We start from the raw sequence: 6,445 nt of genomic DNA on the forward strand, positions 1-6,445 counted from the left end.
ATTCTAATTCAGCCCAACCCTGAGGGGCAGCGCAAGCCTTATGTGGAGCACTGCTGCCTACACCCAGGTTTCATTGAAATAAATAAGAGCGTTTCATGCCCTGCAAAAATAAGTTTCCAGTGTAGCAGGCCTGTAAAAGCACTTTCAACGGTGAATCTCCATTGAACATGATTTTTGGAATGTATCTACATCCGAGAAACTGGCCCTAGGAGACTTAATTTTATTTAAGCCGGACAACCGGTTGCCAGACTAGAATTCATGTAAAACTCAAAGATTGTGGTATAACAAGCAAAGTGGCAAAACATACCCTCTGATAGGCTAGATACATACCCTCTGATAGGCTAGAAACATACCCTCTGATAGGCTAGATACATACCCTCTGATAGGCTAGATACATACCCTCTGATAGGCTAGATACATACCCTCTGATAGGCTAGATACATACCCTCTGATAGGCTAGATGAAATGTTCAAAGAGTGACTAATTTCAGATCTGTACACAGGGTTTTCACTCTTAAGATGCACTAAAAATTCCATGACTTTTCCATGACAACAGCCATACACATACAGGGCAAATGCGGAAAACCCCCCAAAAATACATTTTAATGACCGTTGAATTTCCAAAACGTAATGTAACTGAACTGTATGCAAAATTCCCTGATTGTATGAAATAATGTATTACATTCCCTTTATTAAATGTCCTGTACACAAGTGCCTTGGAGGTAAGGGCTGGGGGTTGTTTCTGGACAAGGCCCTGTTATCCTTCTCCTGAAAGCGTGGTCCCCTCTCCAAAGCCTTTTATATTGTCCAGAGTGTGGACATCTACATTCATCTCAAAGTACTGGTTACTACCTGAACTCCTTAGAACCGTATTCTATCAGAATTAGAATGCTGCATCCCTTGTAAACAGATCAGTCTATTTCCTGTGACCTCACAACCAGTCAGAGAGACGTCAGTTCACTGTGAGGAGAGTCTGATGAACATTGTATTCCTTGTTCTGGTAAAAGTTCAGGTCAGTCAGTCCATGGACCAAAAACAACCAGTCTGACAGGAAATCAACATGGCTGAAGGTGTAACAGTGGTGTCCAACATCCTCAGGGCAGGTCCACATGTTGAGGATGGAGTCAGACTTCATGTCCCTCTAGTACGACAAATAGAAGATCTGGGAATAAAATGAAGAGGGTGGTTAAACCGAAGTAGGGATATATGGAATTAATTGTTTTGGTACAAATCCACAACGTGTGAAAAACCTTCTAAGGAAAATAAGACTCAAATCTTGACAACAAGGCCATCTCTATGACAACAAGGCAATCTCTATGACAACAAGGCAATCTCTATGACAACAAGGCCATCTCTATGACAACAAGGCCATCTCTATGACAACAAGGCCATCTCTATGACAACAAGGCCATCTCTATGACAACAAGGCCATCTCTATGACAACAAGGCCATCTCTATGACAACAAGGTCATCTCTATGAGAAGTGCTCCATGTCTGCTGAGATGGGTTCTGATGTGTGTTGGGGATTTTGAATACCTTCATGTACTGTAAGCCCCTTGGATGACAACAGAACATTTAGCCCTATTGTATGGTATCCTAAGTTGGGACACAAAAGGGAGACAATGAAATATGTTCTGTGTCTGGCTTGGTAGTTAGTCTGAATATCTGGTTAATCTGTGTTGGATCAGTCCACTGCCCAGGCTATAGCCAATAGCTTAATTACATGTATTATTTCTCACTTTTGTTTTTGTAGCTTGGTGTTCCACAGAAACACTAGAAAAGAACACCATCAAAGTCAGTCAATGTGTGTTGTAGTTCTGCATCCCACTTAGGTAAAGGTTCTAATGGCTGTGCAAGATGGCGAAGGGTTGATTCTAATGGCTGTGCCAGATGGCGAAGGGTTGATTCTAATGGCTGTGCCAGATGGCGAAGGGTTGATTCTAATGGCTGTGCTAGATGGCGAAGGGTTGATTCTAATGGCTGTGCTAGATGGCGAAGGGTTAATTCAAATGGCTGTGCAAGATGGCGAAGGGTTGATTCTAATGGCTGTGCAAGATGGCGAAGGGTTGATTCTAATGGCTGTGCAAGATGGCGAAGGGTTGATTCTAATGGCTGTGCAAGATGGCGAAGGGCTGATTCTAATGGCTGTGCAAGATGGCGAAGGGTTGATTCTAAGGGCTGTGCAAGATGGCGAAGGGTTGATTCTAATGGCTGTGCAAGATGGCGAAGGGTTGATTCTAAGGGCTGTGCTAGATGGTGATGAATTGAGACATCAGCTAATAAATTTTTGGGGGAATTGAGAGCTTTTTTCTTTCTCCCCCACTCCTGTTAAGCCTCAAATTAAGTCATTTTTTGAGGCTCTGAAACAAGAAGGTTCGACAAAGAAGAGACTTCACGGGCTATAGTTGGCAGCAGATTTCTCCCTTATGAGTCCTACATTTTACAACCAACTGTCACGATGACAAGACCTCCCCTCATCATGACTGAGAAGACTCCTCCTCAAGGTGTTGCTCTCCTGGAACAAGACAAGACCTCCCCTCATCATGACTGAGAAGACTCCCCCTCAAGGTGTTGCTCTCCTGACATAGATGATGTCCTTGTCCACCACTAGCACTGGAATTAGAGCATTTCTCTATGAGCGCCACTGCCAGTGTATATCAAAAACAAAACTAAGGATTTCATCCTCAGCGTTCAGCGAGGCAAGCGAGTTTTTAGAGAACGCAACAAAAAAAAATAAATCTGTGACTCCCCAATAAATGTTCTATGGTAGAGACAGTTGCGTGTGCATGCAGTTATTTCACCCTAGTCAGACCATGCTGATAAGAGGTCTACAGACAAAGATGATCTATTGTATTGACAAGATGGTCGAGTAACTGCTCTAAAAAGACGTTCAGAGGTGCTAAGTACTGTGGGCCAGCAAACTCTAAATGGTGTCCCTGAGCCCTAACAACGGCAACACACCATTTTATCACAGTCGTAATCGGATTTACTCGTGATCGGAAAACCCGGAAGTCTGCATTACTGCACCGCCACTCAGAGCTGCGTCGGTATGCTCCTTCACACACATTGTTCCAAGAGGTAAACGACGTCGACAGATTAAAAATGCACATGATTTACTTACTTAGTCCTATTCAATTATCAACGAAATAGGCTAATGAATGGCTGGCTACTACTGCCCGCATTTATTCCAGATACATTTAGATGAAGGTAGGATCATTCACTTGACCCAGATATTGTTTCACTTGAGAGAGGAGAAAAACATTCTCTCTCCAGACACTTAACGTGTGTACAGTAAAAATAAAAGATCTACATTTGTCATTTTATTTTCTGACGATCTGTCGCTCGGTAAACATGCCCGGGGGAAAATAAATAATAATAATAGCAAGCGCGCTTGGATGACCACATAACGACAAACGTCGTCAGCCTCCTGTAGCTCAGTTGGTAGAGCATGGCGCTTGCAACGCCAGGGTTGTGGGTTCGTTTCCCACGGGGGGGCCAGTATGAAAAAAAAGAAATGTATGCACTCACTTAAAACTGTAAGTTGCTCTGGATAAGAGCGTCTGCTAAATGACAAAAATGTAAAATGTAAATGTCAGCAATGTAATAATGATACGGACAGACATAGTAGGCCTACTAAACGCCAAAGTAGACAGACTAAAACAACCCTACGGCTTCAGCAAAGCCGACAGGAAATAACTAGATTTAACAACAATGACTAGCTACCGATTCTGATTCATACACAATGTTTAGAGAAGGGGAGACTTGTGACTGAGTAGGTGAAACAGAGCGTGTGTCCGTCTGGGGGAAATGAGCGCGGCTTGTTCTAATCCAATCGTTGCAGCAGACTCAACCGATACCCCGCCCGTTTCTTTACAGCACACAGCGCTTCACACGGTTCCGAGTGAAAGATTGATTTTTTTCCGATCACGGATAGTACAAATAAATTAATACTTGTCATAATCGTATACGAAAATTTCTCCATATCCGTTCCGATACTGGTTTTGTCACAGTCTTGGTACACCCCTGGAAATACATGTCCTCAAAGATGGAAGATAGGCAGGAGGCGGGATCAGGTGGGACCATTCTAGCCAATGAGAAGGCAGATACGCATGTGAACAACATGCACAACTCCGATATAAAGTTGTTTCTTCACCAAAGTTGCGGAAATGCCACATGCGTTCACTTAAAAATCAGTTCATTTGCAACAACCTAACCATTTACGAAAATTCAATTAGATCAAAATAAACCTTACGTAGCAAATTAGCAATAAAATATGTTGTTGACCAAATTCAACTCCCTCTCATTGATCTCCACACAAAAATTCCTCACCTCGTGATCTTATTTTTTCGCGGACAGATTTTGGGTGGAGTAAACCCCTCTCGCTTCACCTCTTCCTCTCTGCTAAAGTGAACACGAAAAACCTCCACCCACAAAATGTCTGGAACTCACCAGCAGAGATGCCACCTTCGTCATCATGACAGAAGTTGCGTCCTCAAAGTGTTGCTCTCCTGGAACAAGCCGCTTGCTCCTGACATACTGTAGATGGCGTCCTTCTCCGTCACTATAAAATCAAAGTGTTTTAGTTCCAGTGTAAATCATAGCGATGTCCTCTCCACATACAGTAGAAGAATTGGATACCATTGACATCCCCAATAAGCCACAATGTCTGCGTTGAGGCAGGCAACCAAATTCGGATAATATTTTCATTAATTGGTATTTTGACCAATCACGTCAGATCTTTTCAAAGTCTGATATGATTGGTCAAAATACCAATTAATGAGAGAGGAATTTTTTTTTTAGAATTGGGCTGCCTGTCTTAAAGCAGCAAAATAGAAAATAATCTGATTGTTAAAAATAATATCGCTAAACACACCTTTAGGGATTTGGGGTTTTCGCTTGTGAAGAGTTGAAAGAGTTTAGTCCAACATAGAGAAGGGATGATACGACCGCGTTGCTTTAGGGACACTCTGCTGAAACAAACACGTATGAAGTTATCCGACCAAGCAATTACAGCGAATTCACATTCATTTAAGTGTTGAAATGAATGCTATTGGCACCAGTCAGATTCTATGAATTCTTAAAATGTTAACATAATTCACCCCCCCCAAAAAAAAAATACTATAAATTACTTGCATACCTTTTTCCATCCAGAGGCTCACGTATCATAACTAGTTACGGATTCTGATTCATCCACGGTGTTTGGAGAAGGGGAGACTTGTGCCCTGAGACGAGTGACTGAGTGAGAGCAGCACTCACATAACAGGAGGCCAAGCTCTAAGAATGTCAGTGGAAGTATCCTTTTAAGAAAAACATCTTAGTTGACGGTAGAATAACTCCATGTTCAAAATGGGAACATACAGGTAACAGAAAAGCTGGTCTTGATGCAGTCTCTTAATCTTGCCACAAAAATAAATACAAAATAAAAATTGCCCACTGATTACATTTTTTTTAAACATGATCCATCGTAGTAGGTAAATAAAATCCTTGTTCGTCTTTTTTTCTAACAAAAAAAAAAGCACAGATGTTCTTCTACAGAGGCTTTCAAAAGTAGTGGAGTTTGTCTAGTCAATGAATACGTCGTAAAATGGTTAAGAAAAAAGTATTGCAATAATCAAGCTGTATTCAGTCTCTTTACAGCAAGACCAGGCATCAAGAGTTAACCAACAGGAGGCCAAGGGGATCTGCTAAATACACCATTCAAACACTAAACCCTTAATACCAATACGTTTAAAATATATTTTGTCCCCCTATTTCGCTCAATCCTAAAAAGACTAGGCTACTCATTCTTGTGTACCAATTTCTGAACTGGTCCAGACTGAAGCTACATCCTGTCCAGACTGAAGCTACATCCTGTCCAGACTGAAGCTACATCCTGTCCAGACTGAGGCTACATCCTGTCCAGACTGAGGCTACATCCTGTCCAGACTGAGGCTACATCCTGTCCAGACTGAAGCTACATCCTGTCCAGACTGAAGCTACATCCTGTCCAGACTGAGGCTACATCCTGTCCAGATTGAGGCTACATCCTGTCCAGACTGAAGCTCCACTGGTTCTGTGTGTTTCTCTCTCTACCACACCTGAGTGACCAACAGCCCTTCTTGAACTGCGTCAAGAAGGGCTGTTTTTTGACTGACGGCATTTGACTTAGCCTTTTGCAGATTTTCTAATAGCCCCAAATCCTAGGATGTCTGATCTGTATTCAGCAAGGATTAGTTTGAATCTCTTCTCAGAACCAGACTCAACTACAAAGCATTCTGAAAGTTCAGTAAGAATCCACCTCGTGTTGCACTTCATCACATATAACAACGTCAATCATCATTTTCAGGCAAATCTGCATCTGGCTTTTGACAGAGAGATCCGACTCTTCCTCAGACTCCTTTCCACTTCTGTCAATCTTTGGTATTTTGTCTCAAGTGATGCTGCAGTGACCTTCTGGTTATATCTGA

At 42.2% G+C, this 6,445-nt stretch overlaps 1 long non-coding RNA gene across 1 annotated transcript; it reads right to left on the minus strand.

The window, feature by feature from the left end:
• Positions 1-204: 204 nt before the first annotated feature.
• On the minus strand, positions 205-4,965 carry LOC121539109. The gene is made up of 3 exons (XR_006657430.1): positions 4,873-4,965; positions 4,449-4,560; positions 205-1,161 (listed from the first exon to the last, which is right to left on the minus strand). It is a non-coding gene; the product is annotated as an uncharacterized LOC121539109 (long non-coding RNA).
• Positions 4,966-6,445: the final 1,480 nt, after the last annotated feature.

The sequence above is a fragment of the Coregonus clupeaformis genome, chromosome 25 (genome assembly GCF_020615455.1).
Source record: "Coregonus clupeaformis isolate EN_2021a chromosome 25, ASM2061545v1, whole genome shotgun sequence".
NCBI classification, from domain to species: domain Eukaryota; kingdom Metazoa; phylum Chordata; class Actinopteri; order Salmoniformes; family Salmonidae; genus Coregonus; species Coregonus clupeaformis.